The sequence below is a fragment of the Athene cunicularia genome, assembly GCF_003259725.1.
Source record: "Athene cunicularia isolate RWA chromosome 1 unlocalized genomic scaffold, athCun1 chr1_part2, whole genome shotgun sequence".
NCBI classification, from domain to species: Eukaryota; Metazoa; Chordata; class Aves; order Strigiformes; family Strigidae; genus Athene; species Athene cunicularia.
The window spans coordinates 24,420,971-24,447,971 of NW_020799092.1; the positions used below are offsets into that span (position 1 = coordinate 24,420,971).

General features: G+C 38.2%; 1 protein-coding gene across 6 annotated transcripts in view; it reads right to left on the reverse strand.

Annotated features, from left to right (window-relative positions):
• Positions 1-27,001, reverse strand: part of CCDC91 (coiled-coil domain containing 91) — a 147,792-nt gene that overhangs the window by 79,447 nt on the left and 41,344 nt on the right. The window lies entirely within an intron of this gene.

A 27,001-nucleotide genomic window follows, 5' to 3' on the forward strand; every position in this document is an offset into this window, starting at 1 on the left:
TCCTAGAGTAAAGGAAAAGATTCATTAACAAAGAACTAATAGTAAGGCATCAGTTTTGCTTGGGTCAGGTCTAGCAATCAATTTCTCCACCAGAATTAGAAGAGAGAATGAAAGGCCACTATTACAAGCACACAGACAAAACGTTGAAGGTCACCTTGCGATGCTCCCCCCAAGTAAGGGCTTCATCCAGCCTGATGAACACCACATTGCCTTTTTTCTGTGTCTATTGGCAAGATTTTTCAGCTAAGACAGCAGGCCTATAAGTTTAGTTCTTTTAACTTGTAAAGGTGCATTTCAATTGTTTTGAGGATAGGTGGCCTTTTCTTCTGAAAGTCTGTAAAATATTGTTTCAGAATCTTATAGATACATCACTCAAATAATGTGTGCTTGGTCCTTTTAATATCCAATAAGAAAAAGACCCGAAGTCACTTTAAGTAACACATTTTGGTAGTGTACGCATTGATTTACTGTTTAACATGTTCCTGAGTTTCATGATTTGGCCATGAACACAACAGAAGCATTCCAAGAACAGCAGCATACTGATTTGATGAACAATGGTCATGTCAGTCCTTCACAAATCCTCAATAAAATGTGTACTTTCCATAGGAAAATTAGTTCAATGAATTGACATAACTACTCTTCGAACTACTACTCTGCTTGCAAGAAAGAAAAGGGAAGTTCTGTGAAAAGTTCTGAATGGCGTAGACCCGAAATTAAAATGTAATATTCAGATTTCCTATCAAACGGGTAAGAATTTTTGTGCTTCCTGCCTCTTGTAGAATTCTCCTGCACGGTTTGTATGACTTTGGAGAGGTTTTTTAAGAATGTTGTTGTTCCCTTCTTTTTTAAATGAATGCTTTTAAGAAAGGAATCAAACATGAGTTGAGAAGTTTGAAATTTAAGTAAAATAATCTTCAGAGGACTTTCACTCCTTCTCCTTGTGCCTTGTGATGGACAGAAGCTCACAACAGAACAAGGACAGTAACTAAACATAAATTTGGAAGAGAGAGGGGTTTATTTTATTTTGTGATCAAAATCTTAATCATTCCAGAGAGCATGAGGCATTCTTTATGGATATAGTATGAAAGTAACAGGCAACTCATTGCTCAATGGTTACCAGTGTTTGTATTTTTTCCATTTTGCGATTCGCATATGAGGAAACATGTCATCGTGAATAATGCATGCGTAAGAATACATGCTTTAATGCTAGCAAGTGTATGTGCCTTCAGAAATACATCCAATAAAACTACAATGATAAGGACGAGAAGAAGATCGAACCTCGAAAGGTTTCCTACAATCTAAAATCCAAGTGACTCCAGATTCTCCTTTTCTTTTGTTAGGCCCCTGTGAATCAAATCACCATAGAGGCAGATGGATCCAAATGCCGGGTGAGCTTCCGAGAGGTGCAGTTCCCAAGGATGCTGTGGGGCAGAGAAGCCTTCTGAAGTGGCTGTGACGGCAGGAAAGGCGACTGACCCGCCGCCATCCAGCTGCTTGTCACTGCCCGCCAACTGCATTAGCATTTCTTTTAGATCTTTTTACTGAATTGCTTCCTAAATTATTTCAGTTTAAGTGAACGATTGTTAGCATAAACAGTTTAAACAAGGGTCTTTATTAACATCCAACATTTTGACAGAAATGCAGAGCATGTCTTTGCACATACTGGGAAGTGTAAGGGTAACACCTCTCAACAGAGTACTACGTAAGATCCACATTATGAGGATTTGTGAGGCCTGATGGGGGAAGAAAAGAGAGTAAAGACCTCAAACTTATTTTATTTCATTATAGTTACTTATCCTTAAGTTGATCTATTTTTCTTCTAACTTTTTAAGGGGCAGACTGTCTTGAACTGTTGGGGAAAAACGTCACTCACAGACACTGCACAGGTTCCCTACAAACCTTTCACTCTGACATGCCTGCACGTCAGATATACCGTAACAGCAATAAATGAAAGCTTACACAAGGGAAGAAAAAGGTACTTGCTGCCTCACTTTCTTGTCATCTAATTCAAAGCAACCGCAATTCTTTTCAGTATAAAAAGTAGATGCTTAGAAAAACTATTTTTTGTCAGTGCTCCCAAGACGTATCACAAACAGCATCCAAAAAATGAGACTTGATACTGCAAATTAGGGCCACCAAACACAGTCACCTGAAAAGGAAGCAACTGGCGACGTATCAAAGTTATCTTTTGATAATAATCAGTCCACAACAGTAAACAGCATTTCTTCTGTCTTCTATAAGGCTGTGGCATCTTCAGAATTAGCTGCAAATCCAAGCCAACACCTTAGGAAGTGATGTACTCTCTTCCCTCCTAATTTCTGTACTGATGCAAAAAAGGCAAACCGTAGTTCCCTGCTAGCAACCAAATTAGAAGACATATTTCAAATCCACTTTACAGAGTTTTGATGTATAAAATTACATCATTAAGACTTTTCATATTGGACTCAATTGTTTCAATCATCAAGATTTTCCTTACACAAAGATTATCATATCTCTTTTTCTTTCAAAGCATAATTTAAAAAAAAAAAAAAAAAAAAAATTTTAAAAAAAAAAAAAAAAAAAAAAAAAATTAGTATCATAATGATTCTGTTAAGAAACTGGTAACTTCTCATCTGAAGACATACTTTTCCTCCAATTTACCCACATATAGAGAAAAAATATTACTGAACACAACAGTACTAAATCACTGAAAATTGGAGTTAAATATGATGAGAAGCAATCCATAATGGCTAATTAATATACACACTAGAGTGTGCTATTGTATATAAAATACAGATGGGTCACTGTTTCTGTTGATGTGAAATAAGAATCTGAGCTTTCCAGAACTAAGACACAAGTGTGCCTTCCAGGTCTACAGCAAAGTAAGTAATTTCACGTGGATAATATCACCAACACATCCTAGTGAAAGACAGAGCTGAGAAGCTAAAAGACAAACATTTTTATAGGAAGGGAAGAAAGATTTCAGATTTCCCTGTATAACCACAAGAACATGCAGCATGCACAACCTTAAGCTCACCACAAGAACCAAGGACACGCTACCACTTATTTTATCCAAGTAAATATCATTGCTTACCTGGAATATATAACAATAGACTACTTTGAAGTGAATAATGGAGTGACGTAGCGAGCAAATTTTCATGAACAACTTCCTAATACAGTGACGAGGACATTTCCTGCTGAGTTAGAACTGAGCTGAGTGAGTGTGAATGGAACAGTCTGCTGGGAGACCTTCTGACTGATTAAATGTGAAAAACTATGTAAAGCAAACGCTGTGGAAGAGCCTGAACATGCCCAAAACTGAAGCATAATTATAATTCCCATATCACATGTAACGAAATTCTTCAAGCATTTGCAGTAAATAAGATGGATCTCTACCCTGTCACATTTAAGACCTTAATATTGTGTCAAGAACAACTACAGTTTCTATCTGCTCATTTATTCTACAGGATGCAAATACAGACACTATCCACTGAGGGGGTTATTAAACAGGAAAAACAAGAGCTAACGCACATGCAGAACAATCTGTTAATACGTGCTAAGTGTTCTTAGTATTAATACACATTTTTGCTAGCAAAACTTATGATACGGTAAAGAGCACAATACATTTGAGTCATGAAGCCTCTTCTGACTGCCCTCAGGTTTCTAAAACATTATATAGATAGTAACTCCTCTGGGATAGAGCTACAACTACAACTACAGCACCCAACAAAGAGGAAGTCAGGGAAAAAAAAAAATAAATAAATAAAGGAGGCCTGTATGGGTGAACAAGTTGCTCCTGGACAAGCTCAAACACCCAAAGGAAGCCTGCAGAGGGTGCAAGCAAGGACGGATAGCTTGGGAGGAATACAAAGAAACTTTGTATTGGAGCAGCCAGGGATCAGGTTAGGAAGGTCAAAGGGCTGACAGATTTACATATGGCCAGGGATGTCAAGGGCAAGAAGAAAAGCTTCTATAGGTACATTGGTGATAAAAGGAAGACTAGGGAAAATGTGGGCCCTCCCCAGAAGGAAACAGGAGATCTGGCCCATACAAATCTCATGGAGTTCAACAAGGCCAAGTGCAAGGTCCTGCACATGGGTTGGGGCATTCAAAGCACAAATCCAGGCTGGGTGATGAGTGAATTGAGAGCAGCCTTATGGAGAATGGCTTGGGATTAGTGGTGGATGGAAAACTGACTATGAGCCAGCAATGTGTGTGTTTGCAGCCCAGAAAGCCAACCGTGTCCTGGGCTGCATCAGGAGAAGTGTGGCCAGTAGATCAATGGGGAGGATTCTCCCTCTCTACTCCACTCTCACGAGACTGCCCCTGCAGTGCTGCATCCAGCTCTCGGGGCACAACATAAGACACAGACCTGTTTGAGCGGGGCCAGAGGAGGCCACGAAGATGCTTGGGGGGATGGAACACCTCCCTTGAGGACAGGCTGAGAGAGTTGGGGTTGTTCAGCCTGGAGAAGAGAAGGCTCCGGGAGACCTTAGAGCAAACTTCCAGGACTTAAAGGGGCTACAGGAAACCTGGGGAAGGACTCTTGATCAGGGAGTGTAGGGATAGGACAAGGGGTAATGGTTTTAAACTGAAAGGGTGGAGATTTGGATTAGATATAAAGAAGAAATTCTTCGCTATGAGGGTGGTGAGGCCCTGGCACAGGTTGCCCAGAGCAGCTGTGGCTGCCCCCTCCCTGGAAGGGTTCAAGGCCAGGTTGGACGGGGCTTTGGGCAACCTGGGCTAGTGGAAGGTGTCCCTGCCTGGGGCAGGGGGTGGGAACTAGATGATCTTCAAGGTCCCTTCCAACCCAAACCATTCTGTGAGTCTGTGAACTGTGCCAGGGCATCTTATGGCACTGATGCTTTCTTACTTCCCCACAGAATCTAAATGATGGAACCTAAGAGCAAGAGAAAACAAAGAAGAAAGAGCAAATAGAGAAGAATCCCAGGGAAGCTGACAAAAAAAACGTTTCCATTAACCAACACTGTAAGCGTGAAAGGAATTCTTATCTTCGTTAGGACATTCCCATGTCTTTTATCTCAAAAGCATCAGTCTTCAGATTAAATTCCACCATTGTTCATAAAGAACAAAATATTAACTTTGAAAGGGTTGCCAGCTGTCATCAATAGCTACTGATACTGAAGCCAGTATAATGCCCAACACAATTTCACATATTACATATATTTAAAAATATATTAGTATATACGTATTACTGTAGTATAGTATACCATCCCTGTCAACTTCAATCATTGAGAACCACAGTCATATTTACCAAGCTCTAATCTACTCGCTCCTTTGTTTTTCCTCAAAACTTTTCCACAGAAAATACTAAAATGAACTTGCTATTCTAATACAAAGCAAACAACAGTGGGGTGCTGCAGATTTATAGACCTATCACAGGTGAACTCTTCCAAAGGACCCATTGCCTACAGTTCACTAGAGCATATATGCTGTTTTCCAATATTTATTCTGGATCCAACCTTTTACTCCTTGTTTCAAACATATGAAACTTCAAACCTCACAGTGAATAGTAATCAAACTCATCGTTTATAGTGACAAAACCATAATCGAACTGAAAACTGCTAACATTTTCATCTGCAGCTTTATTAACCTTTGAGAAGCCATCAACCTATGTTTTAGAAATATAACTAATTTAAATAATGCATATTGAATTTTCATAACGATGTTCGTAGCACATTCCTCCAGGACAGCTTTAGTCTTTTCATGTATGTTTAAAACCCAAGGTGACTACAAAGAAACTTGACACTCAGTCCAACAGCTTCAAAAGCACGTAGGCATGCTTAAGGCACGTTAAGCGTGAATTAAAACTTAAGATAAAATTCTAAAAGACATAAAGTAACAAGTCATGGCATCATTGTATGTAAAGACTCTAAGATTAACGTATCTTTGAACTTTTTCCAGTGTGGTAAAAGAATAAAATTGTTTTCATCGTTCCTTGTTTTTGCAGTATAATGTAATCAATCCTATTTATGACAAAATCAACAGAAAAAGAAGTTACATCTTTATATTTGAATCTCCTTTTCATTTTCAGAATCTGAACTATTTTCTTTGTCTCTTGATAAAAGCTCAGGAAGCAAACCTCTTCTTCTAATCTTAACTCATTTTCTGGTTTCTAAATACATTTTGGAACACTAAAAATACTCCAAAGCAGACATACAATCTGAAAACCAGCTGATCAACAGCTATTTTCCCATCAAAGTACAAGCAAAGCAGCTCCAACACGAAGTGGTTGCCATATTTATTCAGGAATTACAAATGCTTTTTCATTTGTTTCCTGAAGACAATGGATGACTGGCAGGATGAACAAAATGACAGAACTTGCAGGACAACCAGAGACACAAATAATCGTCTTTTCATCAAGTTGTGGTATTTGTTCCATTAGAAAGGTGACAAGAATTTAGATTAGAAGACAAAATGAACAACAGTTTGGGAAACTGAGCATCAGGGATAATACAAATAGAAGTAAAACGGGTACTGAGGAAATGACATCAAAGCCTTATACAGACTGGCTCAGCTGAAGATCTGCAAAACAAGCTTCTTTTGACCTTTGTGTTCAAAAGAGGTTTATGAAATAAAAACGAACACTTAGAGCATATTGCCCGACCCAGAACGTAAACCGCATCTGCAATTTACTCCAACATTGCATCCAGAAAACTGCTGTCAAATTGTCAACTTCTAGATTAATCACAGAATACCAGGTTGGAAAGGACCTCAAGGATCATCTGGTCTAACCTTTCTTGGCAAGAGCACCGTCTAGACAAGATGGCCTAGTGCCCTGTCCAGCTGAACCATAGAAGCGTCCAGCATTGGGGAATCCACCACTTCCCTGGGGAGACTATTCCAGTGGCTGATTGTTCTCATTGTGAAAAATTTTCCTCTTGTGTCCAGCTGGAATCTTCCCAGGAGTAACCTGTACCCATTACCTCTCCCCTTTTCGGTGTGACTCATTGTAAAAAGGGAGTCTCCATCTTCTCTGTAGCCATCCTTTAAATACTGGAACATGGTGATAAGGTCTCCCTTGAGCCTTCTCTTCTCAATGTTGAGCAAACCCATTTCTCCCAGCCTTTCCTCCCATGGCAGGCTGCCCAGCCCCCTGATCATCTTTGTGGCCCTTCTCTGGGCCCTCTCCAGCCTGTCCACATTTTTTTTTTTATTTTTTTTTTTATATAGCAGGGACCAGAACTGAACACAGTATTGCAGGTGTGGCCTGACAAGCGCTGAGTAGAGTGGCATAATGACTTATTTGTCCCTGCTGGTGGTGCCTTGGTGATGCAACCCAGCAACCCATTGGCTTTCTTTGCCGCTGCAGCACAACTGGTCTCTCATATTGAGCTTGTTCACCAGGTCCCCCAGGTCTCTTTCCACAGAGCTGTTCCCCAGCCAGGTAGATCCCAGCCTGTGCTGCACTCCTGGATTATGTTTTCCCAGGTGCGAGACCTTACACTTGCCCTCATTAGCCCACTCTTCCAGCCTATCCAGGTCTTCCTGCAGGTGTTTCTCCCTTTCCCCACTTACGTTTGGTATAATCAGCAAACTTCATCAGGGTACACTTGATCCCATCATCCACTCATGAAGATATTAAACAGCGTTGGACCCAATATCAATCCCTGGGAGACCCCACTTATGACAGGTTGCTGGTTTGAAAAATAATTATTTCCTACCTCCCTCTGGGTGCAGCATGTCAGCCAGATCCCTACCCATCACACACACCACTTGTCCAGACCGTAAGGCATCAGTTCCTTTCTCTAGGAGGAGGCTGTGGGGAACTGTACCAAAAGCTGTGGAGAAATCCAGGTAGGCAATGTCCCCCGCTCGTCCCACATCTACCGAGCAGGTTATTCTGTCATAGAAGGAGATCAGGCTTGTCAATCACAATTTACCCTTGGTAAATCTGTGCGGGCTTTTCCCACACACTTCATTTCGCACACTTCATTTCCCTTGTGATAGCCCCCAAGAGGATGTGTTCCATAACTTTCCCAGGGATTTAAGACAGACTGGTAGACCTGTAATTGCCTGGATTCTCCTTTAAGCCCTTCAGGGGAGGCATTACCCTTCCACCAGTCTTCTGGGACATTCCCCAACCTCCACGACTCCTCAAAGATTATGGAGAGTGGTGTCGCAATGTCAATCAACTCCCTTCACACCCCCGGGTGGATAATGTCAGGCCCAATTGATCTGTAGGGGTCAAGCTCCTGTAATAGTTCACATACCAACTCTTCCTTCACTGATGGTGGGTCTTGTGTTTGCACTGACCTGGATTTTTGTTACCAAGGCCTGGGACCCAACAATGATGGTAAAATAGAGATGAAGAAAGTGTTGAAAACCTCTGCCTTTTTAGTGTTGGTGACTAATTCACCTCTCCTGTTTAACAGCGGGTCAGTACTGTCCTCCTCCTTCTGCTTGTTGTTTATGTACCTGAGGAACCCTTTCTTGTAGTTTTTGACCTCTCTGTCCAATTTCAACTCAAGCTGAGCTTTTGCTTTTCTACCTGCATCTCTGCACACACTGGCAATGCCCTTGTAGATCCCAGGGGTATTCATCTGCTTTTCCACCTCTGGTACACTTCTCTCTTGGTTTTGAGCAGACTCAGAAGCTCACAGTTAAGCCAGTAGGGTCTCTTGTTCTGCCTTCTTCCATTACCTTTAGAGTGGATAAAACGGTTTTGTTCATCAAGGAGAGTGTTCTTGAATATCTCCCAGCACTTGCTAGCTCCTTTATTCTCCATGGAAGGTTCTCATAGAATCCCTCCCAACTGAGCCCTGAGAGAGCTCTAAAACCTAAAAATCTTTGTCTTAGTATTAACCTTCGGTGTGCTCGGCAGGATCCCAAACTCCACAATATTGTAATCGCTGCAGCTAAGGCTATCGCTAACTGAGATATTACAAAGCAAGTTTTCTTGGTCTGTGAGTAGCAAGTCCAGCATTGGCACATCTAACATTTGTATGAGGAAGCAGTCCTCTACACGTTCCAGGAACTTGATGGATGATGTGTGAGCTGCTTTATTGTTCTTCCAACAAATATTAAGTTGTTGATTATTTGTTTTACACACCTGACAAATTCCTAACTCATCTAAGCAAGCAGGGGGGAAAAAAAAAAAAAGCCCCAACAATCCAAAGAGACATAAATCACACCTTAGCAAGAGAGAACAAAAAAGTAAATCAAGAAAGCAGGAGAACTAATTTCTCCCTTATTTTAAGATACTATAGTAGTACTATGGTTTCTGAAGGAAAGGGTTTGTTGCCTAACTTCAGAAAAATTCCAACTAGAAGGAAGCGTTCCCCACAGTCCAGAAAAAGGTACCCAAATCACAGCTACAAATATTTTATAAGTCCTTCTCACTTCTTGTTGTGTATCTTCAGGAACTAGTCATGCAGTTCCACATTCTGAATGACTACATTTTGCTTACTGTAAAACCTCACATACACCATAGATATGTTGCATGGTATGAGTTCCCATTGTAACAAGGCAGATATATTTAAAAAAAACCAAAAAATGTTATATTCCATACAACAGCGATTTAAGTTTACAGTAACTGATACTCTGATTAGCTTAACATTTAAAATACCGCATTAATCAGATTTTTCGTTCAGGCATTCCTGGCCCTGCCCTTAATTGCTAATGTCTTTTTGCTGGCAAAGAGGCAGGCCAGATTGGAGTAAAATATTCCACATAATTCAGTCTGGGGAGTATCCCCTGGATTTGAGTTATGACTTTAGTGACTGGGAGTGGGCTATTTATTTTTCTCAGTTTATGACCAAAGTATTAAATCATAAAATCACACAATCATTCAGGTTGGAAGGAACCTCTGGAGGTCATCTAGTTGAACCCCCTGCTGAAAGCAAGACCAACACTGAATTCAGACCAGATTGTTCAGATTCTTGCCCAGTCAGACCTCGAAAACCCCCAAGGATGGAGATTTCACAACCTCAACGGCTAAAACGTCCCAAAGCTTATCTTCATCAAAAAAATATTTTTTTTTCCTTGTACCAAATTAAAACTGAATTTATCACTATGTCCACTTGTCCTCTTGCTATGCATATCTGCAGAGCCTGCCTGACTCCATTTTCATGGCAACCTTGTAGGTGAGAGCGGTCAGTGTGAGGTTAATGGTTGGACTGGATGATCTTCAAGGTCTTTTCCAACCTAGATGAGTCTGTGATTCTGTGTTGGACATCTGTTATTAGGTTCCCCCTAAGCCTTCTCTTCTCCAGGTTGATGTCAAGATACCCAGTGTCCACTGCATTCCTCTCATCCACAGTCCAGGTGTTTCATCACAGAAGGCAATGAGGTTGGTCAGGCATAATTTATCTTTTGGTAAATCCATGTTGGCTATTCCCAATTACCACCTTCATGTGTCCAGAAATGGCTGCCAAGAGCACACGTGCCATGATGTTCCCAAGGACCATAAGGCTGGCAAGCTTGGATCCATACGTCACCCTTCCTGTCTTTTTCCGTTAATCTCAGACTTTCCTCAGTTTCTGAGTTGATACGGAACTCTCTCATAGTGACAGCCAGTTCTTTCACCACCTAACTAAACCAGTCTGCTCTCCTGAACTCCATGCTCTGAAACTGCTCATTTTTATAAATGACAACCTCACCTCTTCTTCCGTGCCTTTTTAATTAGCTGATATTCATCATCCATACTAGAGATCCAGCCACACCAAGTACTCCAACTCATCGCAGTTATTTCAAAAATGTCATAGTTCGGCCTCTGCACATGGAGCTCTAGCTCCTCCTGCTTCCTTCCCAGATTCCCTGCTTTGCATACGCACATTTGGCACGGGCCCCTGAAAATCTATTCAACTTTTGTGTCGCTTGATGAGTGGGAGTCTGGTTTTGGTTATTTCTTTCACCAGCTCCCACCTCTGAGATGACTAAACTCAGACTTCTCAAACATAAATACATGTTAAACTTGTACGTGAGAGAAGAAGGATAGTCTTGCTTCCCAACTTTGCAAGCAACACATAAGATGGATAAGACATGACAGTATTTAGTTCCTAAGTTCATGTTTAAGAACTTTGGCTTGATGAGCAAAGATGATGACAACCTTTAGTGGCTTGTCATCAGTGAAGTTCCAGTTGTACAGTATTTGTAACAACCAAACAAACCATAAAAAAGAAAAAAAACCCACAAAACACCAAGAAAACCTCCACAAACCACCACCCCCCTACTTTGGAGCCTAGATACAGACCTAGGCATCTAAAGAGCATTCCCGAGTGAAAACTGGAACCTGCATTTGTTTATTTCTCTATTTTATTTACTGTGAAACACCAATATCATTGAACTAAAAGCAAAACTACTTACTCCAGAGAAAAGTTACATTTCTGGGAGTGGGGTGTTTGGAAAATCTGATTAATCTATTGAAAGGATAATATATTTAATCTATTCTCTTCATCCAACCAAGGAATTGTCTTAAATCACAAAAACACCAATATTTTTTTTTTTAAGCCAGAACCCATCAGATATAACATTCTGAAAAGTCATTGACTGAAACTGACTTACTTAGAGGTAACTAAAAGCTATTACAATGTTGGGTTTTAATTGTTTTGTTATTCTCATTGTTTGTTTTTAATTTAATTGCAAATTGAAAAACACATAGACCTGTTAGATTTTTAAAAGTACAGATAATTAAACTATGTCATCTAATCCATTTTTAAAAAATGTTACTACTGTAGAAATTGACCACAAAAGGCAAATAGATTCATACAGCTAAATATTCACAAATTTAAATCTGTAGTGACAACAACAAAAATAGACCTGTGTTTTTCAAAAGGTACTCTAAGAGGAATAAAACTCAAGATTCTTGACAGCGATGTGGCTATTTATTTTACCCAGTTCACTTACTTCTTGATGATATCAACATTTAACAAAAAAAAAAAAACAAAAAATGTAAGAAAGATTCTTAAAGAAATAATACTATTTCTTTTGTGACAGGAGTAAAGATTTTTAGAGCAGAAGACCAGATTATTAACTGAAGAATGAAACATGCAGTTGAGGACAACATTAGAAAAAAAATATTTAAGTCAAATCTACCCTTCAGCTGAAACTTACTTACTTTGGTTGAAGCTGTACGTGGATACGAAAAGAACATTCCCACTACAGAAAGTCTTCAACAGGAAAAAACTGGGGTTAAAAAACACCTGCCTAGCAACTTCTCTCCTACCCAAACAAGGAACAGAAATAAAGTGACATGAATGGAATTATCATGGATAATTTTTTGTCTTCTTAAGAGTCTTCCCTTTTCCCATTGCCCCAGTTGGAGAACTGCACTCCTATCGGAGACGTGCACAGGCATACCTTTGAGGCAGTGACTGACTTTTCCATTACTGTGTCTAACACTCATTCACTGTCTAGATCTTTTTCCACTTTGCCACTATATTGTTTCCAGAATACACTCTTCCCCACCTCACTCCTCCTTCCCTCTAACAATGATAAAACCATGGTTTTCATCTTTGACATTTTTTCTTTGGACAACAGTAACTCTCTCCACAGCTCCTTTCTTTAATCTATTCAATATGCTGTAACTAAAAACCAAACCAAACCAAACCAACCACCCCACCAACCAAAAACCAAAATGCCACCCAAAAACCCCACAGCAAAAAAAGAGAAAGAACAGAGATCACACTTTTCACCCCCCAAAAAATCAAGAGTAGGACAAAACACTAACAGCAAGAACCCTCAGGTTGCTGAAAAAGCGAGGGGGACATGTAAAGGGATTATAATTTGGACACAAATATAACTTCCTCTAAACTCTACAAACTAAGACCATACATACACCACCCCTTACTAGAGTCCCTTGGTTCCTTTCGACAAGCCAGCTGGCAGGGATGCGGAAACAAGCTCATGTTTTCTTTGTTGTATAAGACAAATTAAAATGTAAATAGATTTTAAAAGGCTGTAGCATTAAGACTGAATTTGACGGAAAGTTTTAGCTGTATTTTAACCTTGTTTGAAACTTCTTGGTATTTTACACTACGTCAGACCTCCCACAAATTGGCTAATCCAGATGAGAAAAATCATGATTAAGACACGTTCTTGTTCTGAGCGGCTCCCCTCTTCAGAGGGGCACAAACATTGCTTACAGTAAGGCTCTTGGCTAAAAGTCTTTTCAAAAAGTGAAAGCAAATCCTGCAGGAATATTCCTCAACTGGATACATGCAGATTTATTAAGCATTTATTTATTTATTTATTTAGACTGGAGGCCACAGTCTAAAACCTAAACTTAGTGCAGCAGAGCTTAAAAATACAAAATATCAAAAAACGAATTAAAAATTGTCTCTTCCTTAAAAAAAAAAATACTTCTGGGTTTCTATTGTGCAATGGGAGATTGATTGCCATTATCATGGCAGTGATTGGTACATAAGATAATTTAATTGGTGGTGACAGAATAGGAATGTGTTGAAAGCTTATGAAATACTGTCACAGGAATTGCAACATGTCTCTAAGAGCTGCTATTTTTATTTAATAAATACCCAGTTCTCAAAAGAATGTGCAAGTAAAGACAGACAACCTTGATATAAGAAGGGGGACAAGTGCAACTAGACCCTCCTCCACGTGGCAACTATCTCATGAAAATATTATGAGATATCTTCAGATTACTGTAGTTTTTGTTACAGGATAGCAACAATATTCTCTTTCTCCCCGCACATGAGATGTCCACTGCGTTTTTGGCTGAATACCATAAAGCCCTAAATAATTTTCCTCTATTAACACTGTCACCATTATTTTTTAGTAAATAACAACAACATATCTAAAACCTGCTTAATCTAGTTTAAAACAATAACACTAAATGTGGCAAAATGACACATGGATAAAATGAAACTTTACAAGCAATGGGTCCAAGTCCCATTCACTGAAGCAGCTTCTTTCTGGCTGGTCATCAAGAGATTCTGTGCAGGTAATGAAATTCCCAGGTGGCAGAGATATGATCACACTCCATATGAAGCCCAGGAGTTGTTCTGCTCTAGCGAACAAAACTATATTTTTTTCTACTTACAAGGGGAAGTTCCCAAATGCAGCAGATCCAATGGAAGCGGTAATAAATACTAAAAAATAATACTTGATAAACACTGGAAGACTCAAGAAGGAAGGAAGGAGAATAAAATCTCCCTAGCAGCTAGATTCATCATAATCCAATACAGATTTTCTTCTGTTCAAGACATCAAAAATGTCAATGAAAATTGCAAGTGCTACATAAAAATAAAAAGCATGAGATTAAATATTCCTTAAGGAAACAAGCATCAAGTGTCTTCTTACTTAAAGTAATTGCAAAAATTACACTATTGTAGAACTCTAATAATACCTTCTTAGTAGTTTTAAATAGTTATTAAATAGTACAAAGAGTTGTATCTGGGTTTGGGGTTTTTTTGGGGTGTGTTTTGGTTTTGGTTTTTTTTAACAAAAAAGATTTCATAAAACAGTGCCCCAAAAGCAGGCAACAAACTGAAACGCTGCCTGAAATTATGGTTTAGTTCAAAGATGGAAATGGCTACCTCCTTTTCTTCTTTATCACTAAACAAGAAGGATCTTCAATAATAAAAATTACTTTTCCAGTTACACAGTTTGAATATAAAGGAGGTCCAGAATAAGCAAGAAATAATAAAAAAAAAAAATAAGATCAAACTCTTAGCTTCCTTCTTAGCTTCCCTGAAGTTATGTAGCCTTATTTCCAACTCTCGACCTAGCGATGAATGGAAGTTTGCTTTTCAATGACACGCTAAATACTTATCTCAAAACCCAGACAATACCCTCAGTCCTTTGAAAGCCTAACACAGGAACTTGGATTGTGCTCCCTACATAAAAAAGAACCACATTAAGTGCAGAATTACTAACTAATACTATTCTTAATATATTGAAACATATTATAAGACATGAAGAAATTGAAAACTGCTCTCAGTCCTTTATCACAGTATCTTGGATTATTTTTTAAGCATTCATCAGACTTGCAGGTTCATATTTTAAGTGTTTATTTCTGGAAATTAACATTGATCATCCTAAACAATCATTAGCTTGAGGATGCTTACATTTGTAATGCATATCCAAAACCCAAAATATTGTCTCTCTAGCAATACATTTAAAGCAGTAGGTTTATTTTTAAGGAATTACATAGGACTAGGAAAGTCTGGTTTATCTCAACATCCTTCAGGTTTAAGAACAGATGTTCTACTTTTCATTAGTGTCAGTTTTCTTCAAATGATAAAACTTCAGCCAAGAAAAGTAAAGAAGAGTTCTCAGTAGTTTAAGTACATGATTATTTCAAGTATCACATGCTGTTCTGGACCTTTTAAGCCTTTAATGAAAAAAATTATACAAGTCTCAGCAGCAAAATTTTATTTTAAAAGCAGGAACAGTGAAGTAACTAAAAGTAATTAGTGCCACTATGGCTATCTGTAAGCAGAATCAAAAATAAGAATATACACTAGAAAACTGCTTTGACCTTATAAACCCATATTTTTATTTGAAGGGAAAAAAAAAAAAAAAAGAGGAACAGCAATCTAGTTGTGTTGGTATATAATTAGAACTGACTTTTACCTTCCCTTATCTACTCCATCTCCCAAACATTATTTTACCCTTTCGTTTCTCATAACCAGATGGGCTTTTTAAAACCTTGATGATATACTGTTGCTATACTTGTATTATTGTAATCACCACAGTAACTAATACTTTACCACTGCAACTGCTTTCCCAGGAGCTATACAGAAATGACCCGTTACACACCTCTGCAGTAGTTTACAACACTAGTTATTTGTTGAAATTAAGATGCTACGCATTTTCCTACTACATTAAAATTTTGGCAGTTTACTCAAGTCAAAAGAGCCTAAAGCTTAAAAGCATAATTAATAAAGAAACTTCTAAGTTAACAGAGAATGCACAAGTAAATTTAGCTTTGACATGTAAGTCACGAGAGTTTTTCTTAGCTATTATTAACCTCCAGTGTACTAATTAGATTAGAATACATTTATATAAGTTGTTTAATACTTGACAAATTATACATTTCAACGGATCAAACTGTTCCAACGCTGTGTGTACTATATATAAATAAAATTTAACGCCGATTGAAGAAGTAAATTTAAAGATGTTTAAGTAATAGGTTAATTAAGCAATAAAAATTTTCACCAATGTAGTAAGCTGTATTGTGCAGTCATTTGTAGTTTATTAACGAACTATGACTCAAACAGGATTATTTTAGCAGTTAAAGGGCAGTGAAGGGACAATTCTTCAGAATTGTTCCCAAAATATCATCCTAATACTTGCTATGAGATGCTAGACATCTTATTTCTCCCAAGTATATAAACATGAAACACAAAAACGTTTATAAAAGTACTGACTGATTTTGACTAATGCTGGCTAAAATTTGGTATTTCGAAAGCGAGCAATGGTCTAGTACTCACAATAATTACACTGTCTCAGATGCCTCACACTGAGCACAAACAGGACTCAAGTGGATCCAGAGACATGGAGTTGCTTTGGCACTGTTCCCCACATTTTTTAAGAAAGTGCATGCCAAGTTACAGATAACTGACCTAGAAGTGTTGCCTTAACAGTACCATTATCCAACTTTTACTCGACATGGCTTTATGAATTTTGAGCACGTTTTGTGCATTTCCATTAGTCCCCAACAATCCAACAAGACCCTATTTCTACAAAAACAGAATTCTGGTGAAAATCTTCATGAGACAAGCTTGGTGGTAAAGAACTCCAATTTATCAGTGTTAAATATATCTGGACATTTCACAACCATCTCAGTTAGAATATCTATATTAAATAGGAAAAAGATGAATCATCCTGAACACACTCCCTGTGGATGGACAAGTGGAGATGTGCAGTAGCTGTAGAAGACTTGTGACACACTGACGTAAATTAGTCAAATGCATTTAAATAAACCTAAGATACCCTGGCACAAAACAGGTCAGGCCAGTTAGAAAGCAGTCAGGACAGGAATCTTGGTTCCAAAAAAAATTTTTACATCCATATACTGACACGCTAGAAAATCGAAAGTTGTCTTAAGTACAATTTCTTGCATATCTTTAAAAACAGAGAGCCAAGGGAGGGACATAACTGTAAAAGAATAAATACTAGGCACACTATAAGAGTGAATACTACAGAACCAGGCAAGTTAGGCATTCAAACTAAGAGCACAATAGTGTAATAGAGGTATATTTGAACAGAGCATATTTTTAAAACAAAATTATCATGCTTAGTCTTATACCCACTCTTCTAATCAATCATTCTGAAACAACACGATAACATAATTCATGAAAACAGAATTTAAGAGGAAAACATAAAGGCAAGGGAGCAGAATCTTTTCCTAACAGAAATTAAAAAAAAGGGGTTTTTTTTCCCCTCATACTGTGGAAAAATAATTTAGAGGAAAGACGACATCAAAACTGGGGGGGGGATTTAAAAAAAAAAAAAAAAAGCCAAAAGATAAACAGCTCTGAAATTATTAATTGAGACTTTGAATAAAAATGAGTGTCTTAAAGAAGAGTACATAGCGTAACATTTAAAAAAAAAAAAATTAAAAGGTGAAGAAATAAACGTGAGCTATCTGGCACAAACTTGAAAAAGAGGTGGGCAAGGGATTGTTGCCATATCCATAAATACATTTAACAGTTCAGCAAAGATGCATTGCTATCTGTGAAAGTGCCTTTTCTGAACACACCCCCCACACCCCCCCATTTTCAGTGTTCCATTATTTTAAACCCTGCTGTGACCTGTGAAATTTCCTGGAATCTCATTTATAAATTTAGTTGCTGGTACAGTAGATAACTTTTTTTTTTTCTTTTTTCACACCTATTTTTCGTTATTAGCATTCTGTCTCCTCTATGTCTGCACCTAAACCCAACCTAAATATTTTCTTAGAAGATGGTATTTAACAGGATGTAAGTCATATATTAGTTTTGTAAGAAAACATACATTTTCTAGTACTCCAGCCACAAAAAGCACCTACCTCCAAGACCTGTTTCCAACCTCCTGCAGAACACCTTTTCCAGAATCATAAATGCACTCTTCTGGAAGGAAAGCCCAGGAAGACGACGACAGAGTCTTTTATGTGAGAGAGCAGCTGGAACATGTGGAGCTCTGTTTTGGGGTAGGCGATCAGTAAAGAACTTTCAGGTCAAGGTCAGCAGGCAGACCAGCATCTGCCTGGTCTAGACCAGATGGTCTACAGGAAGATGATGTGGATGAGGAACAAGAAGCCACCTCACATTCACAGGCCCTGGGTCCTCATGAGGGACGTTATTCACTGGAGTGGCAACACAGCAATGCAGGAGATTCCTGGTGCACACTGATAACAAATTCCTAACACTGAGGAGCAATTTTTGAGGAACACTTTCAGGCCCGATACTTAAAAAATGGAAGGACTTTTTGAAGACCAGTGGCAGCCTGCCTTGGCTGAAGTGACCTTCAGGGGAAGGGAAGGAGCAGGGCAAAAAGCAGGATCACCACACTGGACTTCAGGAGAGAAGACTTTGGTCTCTTTCAGGGTCTGCTTGGAAGAATCCCATGGGATATAACCCTAGAAAAAGGGCTCCAAGACAGCCGGTTGCTATTCAAGGATTATCAGCTCCATGCTCAGGAATGGTCCATTGTGACAAGCAAGAAATCAAGCAAAAGCAGCAGGACAGCTGCATGGATGAACAAGAAGCTCCTCACTACACTCTGGTGTAAAAAAAAAAGTGTACAGGAGTTGGAATCAGGAGCAGATGACCCAGAAGGAACATAGAGCTGTTTTTCCAAGCATTTAGGGATGGTGTTAAGAAAAATCAAAGCCCACTTGGTTCTGAATCTGGCTAGGCACGTGAAAGGCTACAAGAAAGGACTTCACAAGAGTGTTAACAGCGTGAACCTGGTGCTGATTCAGGCAGGGGCCCTGGAGACAAAAATGCCTTCTTCAGCCCATTTTTTACTGGTAAGACTGGTCTTCAGGAATCTCAGCCCCTTGAGACTCAAGGGAAAGTCTAGAGCAAGAAAGGCAATCAGGTTAGGGAATATTAAAACAAGGTGAACTTAAACAAGTCCATGGTGCCCTAACAGGATTCAGCCACAAGTGCTGAGGGAACTGGCTGATGTCATTGTGATGCTCCTCTCAATTATCTTTGATTATCTCAATTATCATGGTGATCAGAGAAGGTTCCCAAGGACTGGAAGAAAGCAAATGTCATGCCCGTCCTCAAGAAGGGCAGGAAAGAGGATCTGGGGAATTTACAGGCCCATTAGCCTCACCTCAGTGCCCAGGAAGGTGATGGAGCAACCATTTCCAGACACATGAAAGACAAGGTTTGGTCATCATGGATTTATAAAGGGAAAATCATGATTAACCAACCTAACATCCTTCTAAGATAGGAGTGGTGGATGTTGTTTAGCTCTATTTTAGCAAGGTTTTTGACACTGTCTCCATAACATCCTTATAGACAAGCTCTCAAAGTACTGGTTAGATAAGTGGACAGTGAGGTGAACTTCAAACTGGCTGAACGCCTTCATCCAGAGGTTACAAACAGTGGCAAAAATCCACCTGGTGACAAGTGGTGTACCCCATGGGTTGATACTGGGGCCAACGCTAACCTCTTCTTTAATGGCCTGGATTTTGGGGCAGAATGCACACTCAGCAAGTTTGCTGGGAGGAACTGGTGATACACCCGATCACCCTGCCATTCTGTGGGTCCTTCCAGTTCAACGAAGGGAAATGCTAAACGCTGCACTTGAGCAGGAATAACTCCATGCACCAGTACACACTGAAGATCAAATGACAGGAAAGCAGTTTCACAGAAAATCATCTGTGGACAATGGTGGACAACTAGACCAACCAGTGTATTGATTACATGGCTCAGCTTGGTGTCAACCTCAAACTTGCTGAGGGTGTACTCAATCCCACTATGCAATTAATGAAGATAATAAATGGTATTGGTCCTAGTGTGGACCCTTGAGGGGTAATCACTTGTTACTGGTTTCCATCTGCACATCGAACTGTAACTCTTTGGATACAGTCATCCAGCCAATGCCTTATGAATCTGATAGTCCATACATCAAATCTGTATCTCTCCGATTTTGAGACAAGGATGTTGTGGCAACCATATCTCAAGAGGTCCCTTCCAACTGCCATGATTCTGTGAATGAATGTTTCAGACGGATTTTTTTCTACTTTGTCACAATTAATTTTAGAGCAGTATTTTTCAAACTAAGAACTGATATATAAGGGAAGCAAAAAGCTCACTATAAAGCATCATAGGAAAAATATACCATTGGGACAACTGCCAAATACCATCAGATCCTTTATGTGACTCACCTTTTGACTGATATTTATGAATTAATCGAAGTAGCACTGAGCTGACATGTCTGCTTTACAGCTAACGTTGCAATCAAAAGCAGCTGTCAGTCACAGCAAGACACCAGATATCATTTACTCCAGGCCAAAGACTCTGAATCAACTGTAAGTCTGCAGTTTGCATTAAGAAATACAAGACATTTAAAGATTTGAGAAATTTATGAAGGTTCTAGTGTGAATTCGCTAATTAATTCCCATTTAAAGTCCCAGGCAGATTGTATTAAAATTCCCTATGTTGTTTCTAGCGTCCATGTGTGGCAAAATTGAACTGGTCATTAGCACATAGCTAGCGTGCAAGCATAGAAGCAGTTATGTTTAACCTACTTCAATAGTTCAGAAACAGAAATAGGAAAGACAGCAAAACCGTATGGCATTTTTGCTGTTTAGACAATCCAGATATGTCAGTCACCCCTAAATCTCCAGATCCAGCTCAAGAAGAGAAAATGTTTCACAACTTATAGCTGAGTCCATATTTTCAACCCTCCTTCCCCGATCTGAAGTTAAGGTGAAATTTTTAAAAAACTAATTGAAACTGTAGCACAAAACAGGCTACAGCTATGGGTCGTGTTTTTTTTTCCCTATAAGCATTCTTCTACACTATCACCTTTCAGTAAAGGAAAACAGTAACTTTTCTCCTAGGTTTATATAGACATGCTGGGGAGAAAATCTCTCAGAAAAGCATAAATAATTTCTTTTCTTCAATCACCAAGTTCACATATTTGTTGTAGTAAAACACATCAAGGTATACTTAACTTGCAAGCAGAAGTAAATCTGTCAGCCCCTGATTCATCAATTTGTCTAGAATGGAGAAAATCTTTGTAGTCAAAATGATCAAAATTAATGTCAAAGGTTAACTGAAGTTTGAAGAGCGAGCACAATTACTTACGCTGTACTTTATTTTAGGTTCAGTATAATGGCCACAGACAAATTCTTGGATGTTATCTTCCATCACTATTTTCTTCCCCAAGAGCTACCCACACAAATAGAAGAATTGGTCTCTTTATCAAAACAGGATAAAGACATACCTGTTTGCATGGGGGTAAACTATATTTACTAGAGGATTCACAAACAGGGAATAGTTCCTCCAGAGAAAGTTCTATCTTCCAATACAGGATACAAAATATTCATCATATGGCCAACTAGCATTAGGAAACATGGCCATTCCACCCTGTCACTTCAACTGTAAGTGCTTCCAAGAGATTGTTTAGACATCCAACTTCAAGATTGCTTCTCGCAATTACTTTAGGAAATGAATGTTCATACAAGGCCATGTATTAAAAGCATAATACAGGGGTCTCCCAGAACAGGAAGCTTTCTCTCCGGATCACGTGTTCATTCCAAATACACAAACTTTGACACCTTTCTATCCCTTCCTATCGTCAACGTGAACAGGTTTATTATTCAAGGAAGATGTGCATTTCAGAATTCCCTCGTGTCCTCAGGTTTCAGCCACTGAGACTCCTCACAATACAGACAGCTGATGGACCACGTACTGTAGGGGTAGCACTGACTAGAAATGGGCAGCGTTCCTGTATCAGCAACAAAACAGAGGCCGGGGAAGTTAGAGACCCCAAGTTTGTTTTTCTCTCAAGTGCTAGGAAGCACCTATACTAAAGGCAAAATTATACTCCCCAGTTGTCAACAATGGGTAAGAAAGGAAGAGGTGACGGCAGATGGAAAGCACAGAAGGGCTGAGTTTATGCATCAAGTAAGCAAGGTCAGCAACAAGTGGGGAAATGGAAGAAGCAATAAAAACAGAGAAGGAAGAGGGGGCAAAAATCCAATGATGCAAGGAACTGAGAAGGAAGAAATGCTTTAGGAAAGAGTCAAACCAGAAGAGTTATCGGCAACTAGGAGTCATCTGTGCCCTAAGCACACCAGCCATCCTGTGTACATGTCACCACATGGCATCACCCTTACAGGACAAGGTCCCTTGGAAGAAGTACCTAGCCCTTCCTTGGACAAGATCAGTTGGGGAGTAGTGAGCAGGGGTGATATATACCACAGCTGTCCAAAGCTGCTTTATCCTTCTCAGCAACCAACATCCCGACTTTGGAACACCTGCTGTCATCACTGCAAAACTGAATTTTGCCATCATCAGGACAAAATTAGTTATCTTCTTTCTTGTTATCACAAAAAGGCAATGTCAACTCTCCTCCAAGAGAAATTTTTTTCATTATAGGAAGCTTAGCATGTAAGTCCTAGAGCTAGTATTTACTTATACAGCCATTTACTTCATTAATATTGAGATTACTGTGACATTGTTTGAATCCCAAAATCAAATATCTTAAGATATGTTATGGAATATTATGAGGCTTATTCAATTCTGAATGCAAAAAACTACATGAAGGTGGGGCAACAGTTCAGTCACCCTTTTAAATACTAAAAGGAAAAAAAAATCAAAAGGATCCATACACATAAAATCAGGCATCATCACATTAAGCTACATTACTCAACATCCCCTTTTCAACACCTTATGAATACAAACAAATTTTACATGCATTAGGTGCCATTTTTGAGATTCATATTATGTTCAGTACTAAATACATCAAAGCCATTGTTTGTAAAATTCTACTTAAAGGCAAAATTGTGTATTAACACACAGTTTTAATTCTTATATACCTTACAAAGTATTTTAAAGTTTTAAAGCATTGCCTCCAAAGGAGACAGACATGACCAATGGGCAATATGAGTCAAATTAACAGGCAATATTAATCAGAAAAAAAATAAACTCATCCCTTAAAATTGGGAGATGAGAAACTAGCTCAAAATCTCAGCTTTACCTTCTCCTATCTTAACTACACAAAGTCTTTTCCTCATAACCTGAAGCTTTATAATTTAAATGTGACATTTGCACAGGTACTCAAAGGAAAAATTCCCCAAACATCAACAGTTATAGAAATAAATAAATGACACTAAATCTAATACCTAGTACTTAGGTTACTACATCATTTAATCCAAGCTAGGTGTTACTGCATGATCTACTGAAGTTTCTTTGGATCATGACATACTAATCTGGCAATGTTTTTTTCAATATAAGCTTCCTCTTTTACCTTTCTAAAACATCATTTGAGCAGGGAGTCTATCTGACCTGCTTTTTCACACACAAAAATATCATTCAAAATGAAATCATAGTACTGTTAATTCGTTTTTAATCATGACTTTTTGCAACAACAGGAATATTGTTAAATAAAATAAGCATATTAAAGTCCCTTTTTCAATAAAAACTTAAAAAGACTTTCCCTAAAAAAAATAGGTGGAACAGAAACAAAGGATTCTAAAAGAAAACATTTTTGGTGCTTTCAAAACAACTATACATTTGTTAAGTTAGAAGAAGAGATGTCAGTTGCCAAAAGAGGGGGAAAAAAAAAAAAGTCTATTTCAAAAAGAAAGATCACACCACATCAACTATATTGTTCTTCAAAAAAACAGCCTGCTTAGCTTCCAGAAAGGGTTGATGATGGGAAAAAATGCGTATAACCGCAACTAGAATTTTCCAGCAGTGATGCAGTACTGCTTCAAATGTGACTGTGTGGTAAATCAAAGAAATAGAGAAGGAAAAGTATGATCCAGTTCTTAGTGAATCATCAAAACCAGTTGTCTGTAGATAGACCAAACATCAGAAGTCTTATCAGCTAAACCATCTGTCTCAACAATCAAGAGTGATAGAACCCAGGCACTATCTTCCCTTCTCCAAATAAATCTTCTTTCTCTGATTTGCAAATTAGAGAACATCGCCTACTAAATAGGAGTATTTATTTTGCTATTAATGGGTTTTCATTATATTACAAATTGGGGTTTGGTAGTTTTAAAATGCAGCATTTATACATTTCTAGAAGATATTGCAATGAGGCTGCAACAAAATTTTAGATTTATAGGATTAAAATGAGCACTAATTCTACATTATAGTCAAAAACATGTATTACCTACTGGCACTAAATGTCTTGAAAACACGCAACACCTCACATTCGGAGAAGAGCTCACGTGTTACAAGTTGAGATGAATATGTATGACTGTGTGATCAAAAAAGGGAAAAAAATAAGACTGACATACTGACAAAGAAGAAAAAAATCAGACATACCTTTGCACCCGTTTCCTTCTTGTCTAAATAAACAAGGAATGAGGCTAACGTTGCATTTATGCAACTTTCCAGTTGCAACACTACATACAAGTCAAGAAAACTAAAATCATACTTTTCACAGCAATTTTAACCCAGCTACATTTTGTATGTAATGAAGTTAGAATTACAGTATATTATTCTGCCTCTTAAATACTACAAACACCAAAGCGGGAATGTGGGAGTCCTAACTCTGATTTTACCAGCTTGTACGAATTCAAGATCTCAGAGACCTTTGCATTAAACATGCAAACAAGCCTATAACACTAGTTAATAGCAATTTGTTTATTCTATTTATGAACCCACTGCTGCCCCTGGTTCTTGTAGCAGCATATGGAAACAACATTAAGAATGTAAAAAAACCTATGTGCTCTGTTCAATCTTGATTTTTTTAAAGTTAATTTTATTTAGATGAAACACAGAACTTTTTATTTTTCTCTTTTGCACAAGCATAAATCTGGTAACACGCCATTGTCATGCACTGGTTAAAAGCTAACACGATAACAAAGACTTGGAATTCTGCCCCCACACCCCGAGTAGGAACAGTGATTATTGCTCCCCTTCAATTCTTCCATTTTCAGTCCTATCAAATTAAGTATAAAGCTTTTTTCACTACTACAATGAAGGAAGTTTGCGAGTAGTCTAAAACACGTCACTTCAGCATGTTAACCCAACTCAGAGAAAACACCTGTAACAGGCTTTATGTTCCTACCTTGCCTTTCAAAATATTTTTTTTTATATTTAAAAAAAACCCTGAAAGCGTATTTTATTGAAACAATTTTGTGACAACAAAACTGTGGTAACATAACCGTCACTCTGACTGAGGTAGACATAAATAGGAAAAAATGAAAAGAAAATAAATTACTGGCTTAATTGACAAAGATTAATGAACTCTTGTCTCAGAACTAAGCACGATGACTCCACAAAAAAAAAAAAAAGTTTAATCTAAATATCACCTTGTTAAAGATCAGACTGACTCCAAACCAGCTTCCCTGAGTCACACATGCCAGAATTCAGTTAATTAGTAACTATAAAGGTGCATGAAATAATGCATGCTCATGTAAAAAGGTGTTAGAACCACCTCATGAGGCATTTGTTTTACATATTATACTCAAATATTAACATAGAAATTTCATTTAAGAGGAATTAAGTCTATGCACACCTACAGCTTAGGATGCCAGAACCAGTTCAGTTGGAAGTCTTATCCTGAGAGTTCCCAAAGCTATGTCAGAGTCACCATTATAGTCTGCTTTTAAGCTTTTTCAAGTCAACAGCACTAATAACCAGCTGTTTCTACTGGAAAAAAAAATGCTAGCGAGACAGACATCTGTACTGTGTAGCTGCCAGGTTTACTCAGTGTGTGGCCGCAGGTGTTGACCCTGATGTTTGTAGGAGCCAAAAGAGAAAGACAAAAGGAATTGGCATTAAAAGCTGTACTAACAGAAGGCATCCAATATTCAAGTTTCATGAAAGTAATTTTAACTGTCAGATCTTAGAAGCATGACTCACTTTTCTTCTCTGATTTGATTCTGGCTATATCCAGAGGACAAGAGGAAATACAAGAGGTTTTGTACAAAGTAAGTTAAAGGTTATGACCCTTTCATTGCCGTTCGTGAGTACCTGACTCAAAGAGGTATGACCCAGACAGCCTGGTACTTGTGAACCTCAGCAACACTTCCACTACTTCGATACTTCTGCTTGAAGAGTATCGTGAAAGTCTTAAAAAATAAAATCCACTAATTCTATTGTCAAGAGTTTATGATGAACATTAACTTCAGCCAGTACGATACTCCATAAAATCAGAACATTTTTAAGCAAAACTTATTTTTATGTCATAGCTAAGCAAACATTTCTGTCAATGAGTAGGAAGTTACACACGTAAGAAAAAATTAAAATTAGATATTACCATAAGTTCTAGGAAGTACCGCAGCCAGGAATTCAATACAAATTATTACAGCAACCCTTAAGTACAAATGGGAAACAATGTAGTAGCTACTTAAAAACCATCCACAGCAGAAAAAAATAATGAAGATGAATTACCAACAAGAACATTGTGAAATGTTGTAAGTCTGTAATATTTAATTTGTTCCCCTAATAACACTGGAAGAAGACTGAAAACTTCAATGAAAAATTTGTCTTGTATGTGAAACTTCACACACGTATCTAATGAACAATATTGATTTTTACAATGGAAGCGATTTTAATTCCATTGTCTAGCATCTAATTACAGTTTACAGATTTTTTTTTTAGTATGCAACACAAACTATTTCATATTCAAAGCAGCTAATACTTTACAAATAATAGGTTATAACCATATTAGAATATGCTAAGTCATACTGTTAAACACACATCTACTGTGCAAAGTGGTTTTGCATCTGGACTATGGAATAGATCATAATAAGGATGAGTGACCGGAGCTAAAATAATGTAATTACACAAGTGGCTTATTAAATCTATATTGCTGCTAATGTCAAAAGTCATGCTAAAGACCTTAGAAATTCTTTAAATTCAAAGGAGAAGACCTGTAGGTACTTAACAAAGTATTTGTTGGACAT